Here is a 16,062-nt window from a genome sequence, read left to right as displayed (position 1 = left end):
CTCTTTACCAGTGTGTGTGTGTTTTGAGATGAAAACATAAGAGTTATGCTAAGGTTAGAAGTTTTATTAATAGGGTGCTTGTCTTGAAAAGATGAGACGGCAGTTTGAGATCGGCCTCTTAATGAATATTGGTATTGTTCTCAGGACCGTGCAGATGCTTAGCTATTAAATTTGACTCTACTTCTCCTCTGTGCTCTCAGTTGGCAAACTAGAAATGATGGAAAGCATTCTGATAAGAGGTTCAGTTTTAAATGTGTTCATTTATGGGAATGCTGGCTTTTTCTCACAGACCTAGAGAGCCCTACGTAAACAACGTTGACCTGTGGCTGTACGACTGAGGGCATCCCTGCAAAGGCACGTTAGGATTCTAATACTAAGTGTTAATGTGTCACTTTTTTTGTTGTTTTACTCCGATTTTCAAGAACAAGAACCACAAATAGGTGTGTAGTCAAATTGGTTTGTAATGTATGGTCTTACTTGATAACCTCTTGCAAAGACAGTATTGACTTGATTTTTAAGCGAGGGTGGATGTTAAGAATGGGCAGCTTTGGAAATCTGTGAGTAGTGAATTTAGTTTGTTGGCAGCGCTCGTGATTTCAGGACAGCTGCTAATGTGTTTTACTTCTTCCTGGGCAGGATGTGAGAAGACAAGTTAACTGTCCAAAGGCATACTTTGGGCCTAAAGGCGTTGATTGTGAGACCTTGGTATAACCTGTGGCCGGTAGAACAGGTTTGGAGCTAACTGACTGAGCTCTTGGTACCTTCCTAAGTGGTCTGTTTTTTGGTGGTGGGGTTTTTGTTTTTTGTGTTTGGTGGGCTTTTTTTTTGTTCTTGTGGTAGGATTTGGTTTTGGTATTTAAACCTTTATTGTGACCTAAAAGGTTAAAGCTAGAAGGGAAATGAACGTGTCTGCTTACTTGTTTAATAAGTAATTTAGGCAAGTCACAAGTTTGTGGTGCTTTTTGCTACTGTTATCTGTACGTGTTGGTGTGGTTGAACCTTTCACTGATGCAATTTTACATGTGGCACCGATATGAGTATTTTTGCTAACTCATTTGGAGCTGCATGCATGTTTGAAAGCTTCCTCATGTGCATTTGCTCGGATGGCCGTATACCTGTCGTCCTCTGGCTTTCCTATGCTTGTGATTTCTTGGCTTCAATTCAGGAAAGTCTTTTTAAACCCTGCTAACTAGCTAGGGCTATAGCGACTGATGAAGACACAGGCTTGAAGTACTGCTTTATTATCTTTGAATGCAAACTCTGCAGTGCAAAGCTGATCTGTTTTCTGTAACCATATAACACTAACAGAACTGTAATTGTGATAGTGGCTTCTGTCACTTTACCTTTCTGAAAAGATTATTGGTAACAGGGGTAGCCAAAGCTCTGTAATAGCATCACCCATACAACTTGCAGACTCTGGTGAGTACTTTTGAGATCAACCCAAAGACAGGACTAACAAGAACACAGTTACAAACTCTGCTGTCAGTAAATTTGAAGAATACTTCCACAGATTAGCCTGAGATACTGATATTAAAAAGAATTTTTTTGTACAGGGGTGTCCTCTCTAAAATTTAAGTGTGCCCTTTGTGTTTAAAAAAGACCAACCGCAAACCAAAACAATTCCCAGGGAAGGATAATACAAAATATGTGAACTCAGAAGGGACAGGTTTTTTTGTTTTATCTCTTATTTTTATTTGGGACTTATTAAAAAAATTCGTTTAACAGATATTTAGCACACTTATTGAAGTATACCAGTATCATTCAGCTGTTGATATTTATTTATTTATTTATTTATTTATTTGCTTCCTTTGTGCTCAGTTGCCACTCCAGCAATTGCTGGGCACCACAAAGTCTCTCCCCAGCCAAGCCAGAGCTGCAGTTCTTGGCCTTTGGAGCATGGGGTCGTGAAGAGGAGAGGCACCACGTTGCTGGGTGGCAGTTGGAGATGACGCTCAGCATGGCCCTGTCACATACCCCAAGTCCATAGGGTCAGATGCACTGGGTCAGGAAATAATTGAAACATCCAATCTGATGATAAAGGGAGTAATTTGCAGGACTATGATTAGAAGTGTTTCTCAGATTAGACATCTATAAAGCTGTGACAGTTATAAATTAGTATAAAGGAATTAAACTGATGTGCATTCCCTTTTGTATGCAGTCATGTTGAGAAAGACGATTGCTGTGTTAAAGAAACACATTTTATTGACACATTAAATTAATCATGGCTTTAAGTTACTTTGCCATAAATTTCTTAGAGGCCAACTGTCGTGCACAGATATTTAGCTAGAATGTACAATAGAAGACAGAATAATGGCATATGCAAAAATGCAAGTTAGTAATGTAATGTCTAGTGAACACATTTGGAGTAGCTGTGATTATATATGGTGGTCCTCTTATAATGAGCTGGAATTTTTGCTTGTGGGGACAATGAAGATGTTTTACCACAGCTTACTCTAAACAGAATTTTCCTTTTGAAGTGTTAAGAGGGGGGAAAAAAAAAAAAAGAATTATTGCAGCCCTCAGCAAAGTCTGGAGTGGCAGAAAGACTTGCAGAGGTGTTGCTGAATAGTTAGTTTTGAGAACCTGCATTACTGTGGTTACACAGAGTTTTAATTTGTAGGACTGGCAATGAGGGGAAAAAGTGGAAGAAAGCATTATTCTTGTAAACTGAGAATGCGGACATGGAACCTATAGTTTTGCCCCCCTGGTGTGTGTGTGTCCTGTTTTTTAAAAGATACTTTTCAAAGCATTTCTAGTAGCTGTACACTTAATAGCTGATTAAGCCTTTCATTCTGGGAGACTAAGCAAAACCACCTGAAGAGTTGTGCAGCATCACCAATCTCAAACAGTGTCCTCCCAGCCCCAATCATGGCTCAGACTTCCCAAACTTGTGTTTGGCTTATTAACTATTAATCTTGTAATATTTTTCAGTTCCTTTTGGTTTTTAAGCCTATTAAAGTCATAATTTCCAGTTCTTTTGTTGTAACTGTAATGCACATAAACTTCTTTTTTTGAAAGAAGAGCTGAGATTCCCATGAGATGTCATGGCTTAAAGACTTGGGGCTTTGGAAAAACATAATGCATTGGAGTGAGTGGGTGGAACCACAAAACCAAGGGGGGAACAGGACCAGAGTGAGTGAAGAAGTAAAGTCAGTCTTAGGCACATCACCTAAGTGGCAGTGGCAACAGTTATGATTGGAATTACGGGAACCTTTTATGTATGTGGTTAAGAATACGAGAAATGAACATGAACTGATCAAATAATAACTTAAAGTTTCAGCAAAGGCTGTTTGTTTTAATTCAATTTCCAAAGGAAAGCATATGTGTGACAAACTGTCTCATAGAGTTAAAAGTTTCTCAAGTCACTTTAAGGATATAAATATTCTTTTTTGTTTGTGTATAAATAATTTTTTTGTTAATTTTTTGGGGTTTTGTTGTTATGGTTGTATCAACTAGGTCTGTCTAGTCTGATTTACCAAGTTGAGTTTATAAGAACTTGGCCTATAATAGGTTTAACTGCAACTTTGATTACAAGTGCAGTAAAAGAAAGGGGCCTCGTCAGGGTGGACTGGGGAAGGAAATGGAGGGAGAAGCTGCTGATACTTAATGTAGAATAGTTTGGGTTGGAAGGGACCTTTAAAGGCCGTACAGTCCAACCCCCCTGCAGTGAGCAGAGGCAGCTTCAATTAGACCAGGTTGCTGAGGGTCCCGTCCAACCTGACCTGGAATGTTTCCAGGGATGGGGCATCTACCACCTCTCTGGGTAACCTATGCCAGTGTTTCACCACCCTCATTTTGAAAAATTTCTTCCTTATATCTAGTCTAAATCTACCTGTCAAGGAGGCCTGAAAGAAGTAGCTGTCCAAGCAAAGTTATAAGCTGCTTAAAAACACTGAAGGACCTGAATATGGAGGTAGTCACTGCCTGTGTTCTTGCTAATCGTGATGCAGAGTATTGCTGTGAAAACATAAAGCAAGATGTTGGTTTAAAAATTTAGCTAGAAGAGAGACTTGATGCATATGACTTGTTTTCTTTCTTCCTTCCACAGCATGAGCTTCACTAGTCCTGCTTACTAGTCCTCTATGAGACCATAGGTGGTTATACTAGCGGAAGTTGCATGTGTGTTTTCTAAGTGTAGTGAACAGGAATATCTTGGGCTTGCAGCTGTTTCCCATGCAGCCTTGTGAGTCTGAAGCAGTGCTAATTATCTTTGAGTCCTTTAAGACTTGCCTGCCTGCTCTGTCATTGAGTTTCAGAGTACGAGTGGTGCCAAGCCTCCTCCAGTAAGCATGCGTTCTGTAGAAAGTTGCGTATAAGCCCTGCCCAGGTGTTTTAAAACCTAACTTAATGGATGTTAACATTGAACTATTTGAACGTTCATATCCATTCAGACATTTCAGGATCAAGCCCCAGGCATTAGTATCGTGCAGCTAATGTTTTCTGCTGATAGGATGCATGTGTCCTCTCTTTGGAAGTTCTGAGCAGAGGTAAAAAGGGTGTCACAGGAAAAGTGATTGAATCACCTTCCCAGTTGCTTACTCAGAGCTGTAGTAGATAAAACCTTGATACCTGTCTTGGGAAAGAGAAGGCTGTTTGGATTGCCCTAAAAGCAATGTCAGGGACAACGTCACAACCATCTTTCACCATTGTCATCTGGGTGTGGGATCAAGGTCAGCTTCTGCCTTTTATCAGCCCACACGAGAAGTCTCTACCTCGTAGATTTAGCGCATAGGCTGTGAGCGCTTGTACTTTCTCCCATGCTTCCGCTTCTGTTAGGTGGAGTTATCTGTAAACACTGGCAAGTTTTCCTTGCTTAACTCTTGTAAACTCCTCTTTGTTAAAGTGTTTACCCTGCTGCATGTCCCCTAAGATTAGATACAGTGTCTGCTGCAGCGTTGTTGTGATTTCTACATACCGGTATCAACTTGCTATTTTGTGTGGTGTATTTTTTTTTGTGGGCTGTTTTGCTTTGGTGTGTGGGTTGTTTTTTTTTTATTTGTGTTGCCTATCCCAGTGAGTCCAGGTTCCTAGTTGAGGTCCCAGTGCATTTCGGAAATAAAGTGGCAGAACTACTTTCTGTTGCTGTCACTGATCTGTGGTACTTCAATCTAAAGTAACATTATGATTTGTGTCCTAGATACCTGATACGAAGGAAAAATTACAGTTCTCTCTTTGTAAAGAATTTTGAAAATAGATGGGTGAAATGAAGAACTACTTATTACGCAAGTCTGTAATCTTCTTTATCACTTCAGTGTGCATAAAGCTTTCCACTTGCAACTGTTTAAACTGCAACCAAGTTAATAGCAGCAAAACCATCATTTTAGCTCGCAAGCAGGTTTGGTGCTGCTGAGATTAGCATGCTTCACACTCAGGTGTTTGTGAAGCCTTTTCACTGTTTACTTTCTAATTCCTTCTCATTATCCTGATAATATACCTTGTGCAGTTGCTCAGAGAGCTGTCATACGTTAGTGTCTGAGTGATGTCATCATAGACTTCAGCCCATTGCAGAAACACTAATTTCTTTGAAGAATCAGCAGTCTTAGCCTGTTTGAATGGTAGACAAAGATGTATTTAACAATGAATCGTTATTGAATTTGGAGAGACAGCTTGCCTTCCCTTGTACACTACCAGTGTACAAAGTTTGTAATCTCTCCTCTTCGTCAGTCTTGTCTGATAATTGTTAGTCTCTGGAATGTTTGAGTCTGAAGTCATAACTCTCTGATTTGATCTTTCTTGGTCATTTTGTGCTCCTGGTGCCTGAGGAGGTTGCTGTCTCTGTCCTGCAGGCAGACAGGCTAACTTGCCACACTCCTCTCTGGATGTAGCCTTTTACACTCCTTGCCTTATCAGGTTGGTTATGCTGTGAAGTCTCTTCTGTCTTGTGGTAGGAGGGAATCGTCTGCAGTATCTCCTAACTACTACAACTACCACAATTATCTGGTTTGCTGTCTTCGGAAGAAAAGCCGGTCATCAGCCTTTGTCACTGAAGATCTGTTGCTTTCTAGTCCCCTTCATCTCTAGGGGACAGTGCTTCCATACAGACCCAACAGATTCATCTGCCCACCCTGGCTGTTTGCATCCTGCAGCTATTCAACCTTCCAGAGGGGTATGGGTGCCAGGGCCATCTGCATGCCTCTTCATTGCTCCTGTGTTGTAGCGATGAGGAGTCTGCCCACTCTACATTGGGTGGTTTTTTTCCTTTTGCTCTTCTTTAAATGAATGCCTGTGCTGCATGGACAGTCCTTCTGTTTTTAATAGAGGATTGGTGACAGCCGTCTTCTGACAATTTCACAAAAATGTACTGGGTTGTTTTCTCTTATTTGTTAGTTATCAACATTGAGTCATATCAGGAGGTGATTAGTTCTGGTACCTGGGTCAGAGTTACTTGCCTATGCCCCTACTTGCCCAACACTGACTTCTTTCCTGGGGACAGTTTGAGGTCATACCAGGAGGAATGGAGTAGTTCTGGCAAAGATTCACTCTTGGCTGTTGACCTTATTATGCAACTCAGCCTTTGTGTTGTTCACTGTTGTGAATGGGTAGAGTGAAGGAAGCTCTAGGAGCACTGCATGTACTTAGCCTGTGAAATTAGCTTAGTAAGTCTGGGAGGGTGCTCAACTGATTGCATGTGGAATAAATCCGTTTCCTTGGGATGCAGCACATCTTCTGTCTGTTTGTCACAGTTATGTCATACAATGAGAAAGTGCTACAGTATGTGGCCTTCCCTTGGTGCTGTAATAGGCAAGCTGCTTTCCTTGGCCGGAAAAGTTGGGCTTTAAGTACTGGCACATAACTGAGTAAAAACCATGTCAAATAAATTCTTACTTCAGTCCTTGCACTGGTGATCAAAACTGCACAGTGGTTTGCCATCTAACACATGTGAATTTCTACTAAGAATGTTATTCTCAGCTTCTCTTGGAGAATCAGTATGTGGAATTGATTGGCAAGAGTGTTTGTTTTAAAATACTACAGTGTATGTTGACACCATTTTCTTATGTCGAATACACAGTATGATCCAACTTGTAAGGATGGAGTTGTCTGGATGTGAGATGTGATTTAGTATGGTTGGGGACCAGATAAGAATAGGGGTAACAATGAATGGAATGAATGTCTTGATACCCTAGTTGTAATTTGCGCAGATTCATACTTGTAAGTTTGTGGAACACAATCACATGTAATTGGGTGGCTTTGGCATATTTTGGTCTTTTCCCCTAGGAGAAACCAATTAGGGACATTTTTAAAAAGCAGAGATTTCAAATCTCAAACTCCTGATTTAATGGAACCAGTTTATTGGAGTCAAGTGATGATGATAGCCTTTCACTGAGCACCTCAATCCGGGACCATTAGTGTGTAGCGCGGAAGGGTTGTGCGTCACTTAGACTTTTTAGGAAAACTGAGGTGAAGATGATGTCAAAGATGATCTCAAAGACTTCTAAGAGAACAGCATAAACCGCCTGTCCTGTTACTGAAAATTATTTTGGTTGTCTCCTATGCAGAGTATGCAGCCCAGAGAAAACCATGATTTTGCTGAGTTTTGAACAATAGCTTTCAAGTTTCTGGACTTTTCATTTAATGTGAAATCTCCAGGTGCCAGAATGTTTTTCATAGGGCAGCCAGTCATTATGGTTCAAGTCAACTTAAATATCTGAATGTAAGTTTCCTTGGGGTTTTTGCTTCTTAAACTGCTACTTGCTTGATGCTTTAATTCTATATATTTTCTAAAAGTGATTAAGAATGCAAAGCTTTTTTATTAATAATTGTGACATATTTCTAGAATAACTAAGGCCATTTCAAAACATGCCAACACTTTTGAACTAGAAATTGTAGGACAAATGACAGTATATTGGTTAACCAGTTTCTTTAAGTGGACATGCCAGTGTTTTCATTGTGATAGTGTTTCTAGCGCAAAGTTTGAGAAATAAACTGTCTACGGAGCGGAATTGGTCAAAAAATTCACAGGATGAAAGATTAATTTTCCTTACAGATCATTCTGTTATATAGTATGATAATACCAAGATCTCTAGAAAACCTTCTTGAAAAGTTACAGAAGGTTGATAGAAGAACACTCTAGCATCCAATGGCTTGTGCTTTAGTTGATTTGGATGTGACTATAAGACCCTGTCTGAAGTCATTGATCCAAAGTCTTTGAAAGGCCATTGGGTGCTCTGGGATTTAGTGAGTATCTCTTTCTCAGCTTTAGGCCAATAATTTTACTCTGGAAGTAAGAAGCTGTTACTGATGAAACTTTTAGCAAAAAAGAGTGCACCTGTGAAAAGTTTAGGTTTCTTCAAGATTGTCTGGCTTCCTGATTTTCATCTATTTATATACATATACACACATTATTTATATATATGCGCCTACATATGTCCACATACATATGTACATATATATACATGTACGTATATATATACACATGTATGTGTGTATATTTAAATGGTTGTGGTTGCGTTGCTAGTCTGGCTCCTTCTAGGGTTCTTAAAGGAACTGCTTTCTCTAGCAGTTGAAATGGCGTCCTTTGCCTTTGGAGGATTTGAGACTAAGGGAACATGCATGGACTAAATGGAAAGTAGGATGGTAATTACAACTCACTTTGTATTTTCGTTTTGCTTAATTTACAGTCCGAGGTACAGTCAGGTGGTTGGGCATTTGAATGTTATAACTCTTACAGTCTAATCACAGGAGCGTGGTAAGACTACTCATGTATTTCCTTCTTCAGACTCATAGAAATGTTAGTGGAGGCTATTCTGTGTATTCACTTATGAACAGGAAAAAACCTAAATGCAGGAAATTGTTATTATAATTGTCACTGAGTGACACCAAAAGGGAAAAAATATACTCTTAATCTGTGAAATTGCCTTGTAGTGTTGGTTTATTGCTGTAAATGTAGCAACTGGGTGAGGGAAAATGTATTGATATTTCATTTAAAGAAAACAAGCCATCTCTCAGATGGAATAGTGTTTTTGTATTTAAAACCATCTGTAGCTGAACATTATACCACATTAAGAAGATTGAATTGATTGTATTACAGTTGAAGTTGAAAGTAGACCAATATTTTTTTAAATGGATTTTTGAAATATAAAGTCTTGCCTGTTTATGGTTTGGTTCCCCTAGACCAAATTAACTTGGACACGCAGCAGGGACTCTATTTATTCTGGCGTAAGAACAAGCATGGGGCAGAGCTTCCTGGTCTCAAAAAACTGGTGATGGTAAGAGGCCTCCGCAATGTTCCCAGCCAGCTGAATGCCTGAGGTATTTTGCCATACAGGAAATCAGTTGCAGCTGAATGTGCACTGTTTCCACTCCAAGTATATAAACAGGCCTTATGGTGATATAATAAAAATAAAAAAAACCAAAAAAATCCAGTCTTACATTCAATAGCTTCTTGAAAGTTCAGAGCAAGAACACTTGATGTTCAGTTTCTCTGGATTCTTCACTGTCACCTTTGGCTGAGTCCATAGCACACAAATAGCTAAGAAAGAGAGGTAAATGAATCTTGGGGTCCTCTAGCACAGGCAAACATAAAGCAATGGCTTAGAGAAAAGAAAATATTAAAGAAGGTATCCTTGTTCAGTTCCTGGTTGATAGTCCAGTTGATGTTCTGAAGCTGGGAAGGGTTACAAATTTAGTAAAGGAAATTAATTCTTTCCCTTGTTAAATCAAGAATTATTAGGATTCAGGGCTTCCTAGAAAAAGCTGCACCACAATTGTATCTAAATAGCTGCTTTTTGTGAAGTGGTAGAAGAAACAATATTTTTATCTGGATATTTATCGTTCTTTGTTGGCCTTCTGAAAATGTCTAGATCAGATGCAGGTACCAGACAGCTCTCAAAGCGACCCACCGATCTGATTTGCTTTAACGGCTAGAGTTATGTCCTTCTGTTCCTCACCAGGGAAGTGAGGGTTCATTTGGATAGAAGTTTCCAGGCATTAGAGATAATCAAGTTTAAAATCAGTGCTAACAATTTCCAAAAAGGAGCACGGCCTGAAGCTTCTGGGATTTAGAGCTTGGGAACCCAACAGCACTTCTGTGCTCTGCCACAGACTTACAATGCAACCATAGGCAAACTGATCTAGATTTCTTAAAGATACATAGGTAGGCACTCACAGAGGTGGTAAAGACTCTTAATGGGATTGTCGGAATCACATTAGTGTCTAATTCCTATTCAAAATCTGGGCCTTTAGCCTGTCTGAACCGGATTCAGCCCGTGCAATGTTTTGTTCAACTACTCTTTAAGCAGAATGGGCAGGCAGTATGGCGAGCGTGGCTTAGAGGGCATAAACCGGGGTAAGCACGGCCCCTCACTGAGCTGCAGCGTTGTGCTCCCTTTTATCTTTCCTCTAATTCTGCATTTTTTACCCTCCTTTCTGCAGAATGCCAGAGATTCACCAGAGGAGAGGAAAAGTGAGTCCGCTTTGCCTAATTTAACGGTGATTTCCTTGGTGAGTGCTCTACCAGGTAAACTTCTAAAAATTATTATTTTAATTTTTAATTTTGTTTTTTAATCTGAGATTGTTTGTTGTGCCTCTGGCTGAGGTGATTACTGTTGGCGTTCAGTGAACATACTTCAAGTTAACCATGAGACTGCTTAGTATGCAAATCCCCAATAGGTCTCTGCACTGTGTAGGCCCGAAATGTTGGTTAGCCAAGATGGTGGGTTTTCTCCATGTGCATGCCAGTGTGGTTTTATGCTAATTAAATTAAAATTTTGGCCCACCTAAGCAGTTAGAGGAGGTCTGCAGTTTTAGCACCTGTTTCTATAACCAAAGTTTGGATAAAGATCTGTAGCTGAAGCTTTGTTTGCTTGATTCCTTCATTCTGGAGGTAGAAGTGCCACTTTCATGGAGGAGCAATGGTTTCTCCATGGGGCTGGGGAGATCTGGGACTTCTCTGTTCTCCTGAAAATTTCTGTGTTACTATATGTCATTTTGAGAAGAAATTGATCTTTCATAGTTTGATTTTTTTTTTTTTTTTTTTTTTAGGGATTTAATTTTATTCATGTACTCCTACTACTTGAAAGTCTTGGGGGACCTGGGGAACTTGAGAGCATAGAAAGAGCAGATTTAGATGCCATGGAAGTGTAACTTGATTGTAATAACTGATTTCACTCATTTGATTGTCTGAAACAAATTTACATTCCAGAAATCTTCACTATAGAGCTGATAGAAGACTCCGCAGAAAATTTAAATAAGAGGAGGGCTTTAAGCAAGGTCCCTTTTTCCTTCCTTTATTCCTCAGTCCTATTGCCAACTCAAAGGAGTCTTGTCTTTTCTCTGAAGAGAGTGGGCATTCAGTGATGGGCTTGGTGGGTAACAGCACAGACACTGCTATTTGGAAAAAACTCGATGACTTAAATAACCTAATTCACTCCTCCTAGATGGAGTATCTAATGCTGAAACCATTTGTAGCATGGATTAGTTTAAAATTCTAAAAAAGCCCCACAAACAAACCATTATGTTAACAGCCACTCTGGCTTCTGTGACCTGCAGAGTGAATATTAATATGCTATATTAGACCACTAATTAAAAATATTTATTATTTTACCCTACTGATAGTGGGGCTTGTAATATAACCTTGTAGTATGCATTGAGGATCCAACTGTGTTCAAATGTTTATTTTATATATATATATATAATATTTTATGTTAGGATAATGGCAACTTTATGTTGGATCCAATGCTTTGAGATTGCGTAGCTTTAATAGATAGACACTAGCAGGATTGCATAGCATTCAGCTGAAGCTTACATCTGACAAACATTAGTGAGATCTTACTTTCTTTTGATCCAAGGGAGAACAGTCTCTGTAAGTAGGAAAACATTTTGCAGAGGCTGAGAGAGGAAAGACCAGAAATTCTTCCTCAGTATTTTCTAAAAATACCAAGATTTGAATAAGGTTGCATGTTTTACCATACATTAGAGAAAAATAATTGGCGTGACCTAAATTTAATACACTAGTTGCTTGTGTTATTTGATGATAGTTAATTACTAGCATATTTTTTTTTTTTGTCCACAAGTGTGGAGGGGCTGTACATCCCAGGTTCCACACAGCAAATCATTTTATTAATATAGCTTGAAATTTGTGCATATCCAAATGCATGTGAAGTATTTGCCTAGTGACCTCAGAAAGTGAATTACTTGCATAAATACACCTCCCGCCCTTTTCCCCGATTTCCGTTTCATTTCAAATGTGCTGCTTGGCCTCGGTTTTGAGTTGTGGTGATTTTAATGTATTTTCATGATGAACAGAAAAGCTAAACCAGACTGTCAGACTCAAGTAACCTCTTTTCTGAAAGCTGCGATAACACGGCTTATGCATGTGTCCTAAGAAGCAGAGGATTTCCTAAAATTCTCTGGGATCCATGGCAGACAAGCGTTCACTGTGAAGTGCTTCAGAAAATTGTTGTATCAACAAAACTGGAGTGTGTGGGAATGTATCAACTAACGGGGTAAGCCATTCAAGGACTCGATGAGTGCATTTAGTAAAGAATTAATTTCCTGGGAAAAAAGAAGAAACCTAAAATATGAGGAGTGGTGTTCTGTAAAAGGAATAGCTTAATGGTTTGGGCAGATACAGCTTTGAGGGACAGATGTTAAATCTGCACCAAATAACCACAAGTAATTTTGCCAAATTTGCATTGTTTCACATGCCAGACATAAACCTGGAGGTTTTAAAAATATTTCCATTCTGAAAAAGCTTTTGAGGGTGGTGGGGGAGACATTTTACGAATTTTGCTTATATTTTATATATAAATATGTATTTTATATTTTATGCTATTTTCCATTTGACTTGCATAACAATATTGTCTGGTTTTAATTGTTTCAGGAAGTTGGTGTTTAGAATATGCTAATCTTTGGAAAGAATGAACATGGGCTGCAACAGCTCTTAAAATCATGGCATCTGTTGTAGCAGGGAAGGAAGCGCCCGATCAATATACTTTGTTCTAACAGTTCAGGATGAGTTTTAATACGCAGTGTGTTTATGCTAAAAGTCGCTACACAAAAAAATTCCTCGAGCATCTGTGCATCACTGAATGCTTTGTTTAGGCCATGTCTTTAATGGTATGAGGGCTTGCAAATCTGTGTGGGGGTGGAGAGGAATGATGTATGCCCACGTGTGAGCTTTTCTGTAAGTCGTTTCTATTTTTGGTGTGCAATGGAGCAGAGGTACAGGGCAAAAATAGGGGTTCAGTTGTGATGTGGAGGTCTGTAAAAGCTTTCCTATTGCAGGAAGCTCCTATCAGGTACTTGGAGCAGTTGCATTAGTATCCATGGGAATATTTGGGGTTTAATTTAGCATGCTAGATTAGGGCCTAATACCTTAATTAAGCCTAGCAATTTTTAATAAGTTTCCCCCAAGCCCTTTGTGGCTGATTGTAGTCAGAGTGAAACAGGCATAATACAAAGTACATCGCTAGGGTTTTCTGTTGCTGGCAATTTTATGAAGTCTGTCAGCTGATCGGTGAATGTAATCTTTAACAGAAGGAACCACATATCTGACTAGACTTCTTAACATATTAATCCAAATAATTTATGCCAGTGACATATTGAAAGTCTAAACACTCAGTACATTTAGACTGTTTTATAAAAACCGTGATAACTTTTAAAAAAGGCTGTGTTAATTATAAGCAGCATCTGGAAAAGGTGTTTTGGTTCTCTTGTCTGCCCAGAAGTTTGGGATTTTCTGGTGTGAAAAAGATTAAATGAAAAGAATTATCTGGACAAATTCAGCAATAATATGATTAGGATTTTTTATGCTCTGTGGTCAAAGTGATTATTTTTTTTAAAACATTTGTATATAAACATGTTGAATAAAAACTCTTACCTGTATCTTTATTTTTAAAAATCCAAGAAGACAAGCTCACTCACCCCTATCATCCCTCCCATGCTTGCCTGGAGTGGTGCATCTTTTCCCACTGCCATCTCCCATTGTTACGGTCAAATGACCAAGGAAAAGTGTATACTTCCTTTTGTGTCCAGTAGATAGGGGTTCTTAATTGATGACTGCTGCTTTCTTTCTGACAGAAAGGAAATGAATGGGCAGTAGTGATTATAGCACATCTGTTGTTTTCTGGTGAGCATCCTGTATGGCAGTGAAAATGTCTTGAAGACTACTTTTTTTTTTTTTCCCCCTGTTCAGGACTAGTTAATAGAGGGGGTGTGGGTTACATGTGACAGTATTGTTCCTTTGTCACAGGTGTAGCCAGAGCAGAAAAACAAATCATGTGCTGGAACACAATGACTTGTTTATATTTTCCAAATAAGGGTCTTTTGCAAAGGAAAAAAAAAAAGAAATCTTGCAAAGATTTCATGGATGTACTGCGTTTTGATTGCATGATATAGGTAACGAGTCTGTCTTCATAGTACAGTCACTGCGTTGTAAGTATAACACCAAAATGATGCTGAAAACCTGGGGAGAAACAAAATAGCACCCACACCAAGGACCTGAAAGCTGAAGCATTCACTGCTTTCACTACAAATTCTAGGGTGCAGTTTCTAAGTCTGTGGCATCGTTGTCCATCTGCTTCTTCAACATCTTTTGCTTGAGGTGTTGCAGTGTAACTGGGGAGTGCTGAGGAACTCACTGGGGAGCTCTGTGGTGGCCTCCTGCCCTTCAGACCTCCTGGAGAGGGACTGGGGATGGAGCCAGGGGAAGCTCCTTACCTGGCTTTACAGACTGCAGAGAAGTTTTGGGGACAGATGAATGATGAAGTATAGGAATGGGTCTGACCCGGGAGCAGAAGGGGACTTGAAGGTTGAAGGTGGCGAAAGCAGATGTCTGGAGAAATGGCTGAGAGAAGCCTGTAAAGCAACTGGGTGAAATAGGTACAGGATTGTAGTGGAGTGTATCACAGCTTGTCCTCTGCATCACTTTTTTTCTTTTCTTTCTGACTCATGTATTATAAATGATAGAATCTTTGAGTTGAAATGGACCTCTAAAGGTGATCTAGTCCAACCCTCCTGCAATGAGCAGGGATAGCTTCAACTAGACGAGGTCACTCAGAGCCCCTTCCAACCTGATCTTGAATGTTTCCAGGGATGGGGCATCTACCACCTCTCTGGGCAACCGGTGCCAGTGTCTCACCACCCTCACTGTGAAAAACTTCTTTCTTATATCTGTCAAGCAGTTGAAATCTGCTCTCATTTTATTTTAAAACCATTACCCCTTGTCCTGTCACAACAGGCCCTGCTAAAAAGTCTGTCCCCATCTTTCTTAAAAGCCCCTTTTAAGTACTGAAAGTCTGCAAGAAGGTCTCCCTGGAGCCTTCTCTTCTCCAGGCTGAACAACCCAACTCTCAGCCTGTCCTCACAGGAGAGGTGTTCCATCCCTCATGTCATTTTTTATGGCCCTCCTCTGGACCCACACCAGCAGGTCCATGTGTTTCCTGTGCTGAGGGCTCCAGAGCTGGATGCAGGACTCCAGGTGGTACTCACCAGAGCAGAGTGGAAGGGCAGAATCATGTCCCTTGACCTGCTGGCCATGGTTCTTTGGATGCAGCCTGGGATGTGGTTGGCTTTCTGGGCTGTGAGTGTGCATTACCAGCTCAAGTCCAGCTTTTCATCCACCAGCATCCCCAAGTCCTTCTCAGCAGGGCTGCTCTCAATCTGTTCACCCCCAAGCCTGTACTGATACCAGGGGTTGCCCTGACCCAAGTGCAGGACCCTGCACTTGGCCTTGTTGAACCTCATGAGGTTGACACAGACCCATTCCTCGAGCTTGTCCAGGTCCCTCTGGATGGCACCCCATCCCTCAGGCGTGTCAACCACACCACTCAGCTTGGTGTCATCTGCAAACTCGTTGCGGGTGCACTCGATCCCACTGGCTATGTCATTGATGAAGATATTAAAGAGTACTGGTCCCAATAAGGAAGTAGAGAAGCGAGTGAAAGTGGGATGCTTTCTGTGCAAACCTTGAGTGTGCCTACAGGGAACCTTTTCCTTTTCTCTTGCCAGGCAAAGTGCTTGAAAAACTGTTAATTGAAAGAGCTGTGTAAATCTCAGTCCTTACCCCTCACTTTGCTCTCCTTTGTTTCTTCCTTTTGCTTTTAACATGCTTAAGTGCAGGAT

This window comes from Phaethon aethereus (genome assembly GCF_964289735.1).
Source record: "Phaethon aethereus genome assembly, chromosome: 3".
In the NCBI taxonomy this organism is placed as follows: Eukaryota; Metazoa; Chordata; class Aves; order Phaethontiformes; family Phaethontidae; genus Phaethon; species Phaethon aethereus.
Note: the sequence above shows the minus strand (reverse complement) of the source record.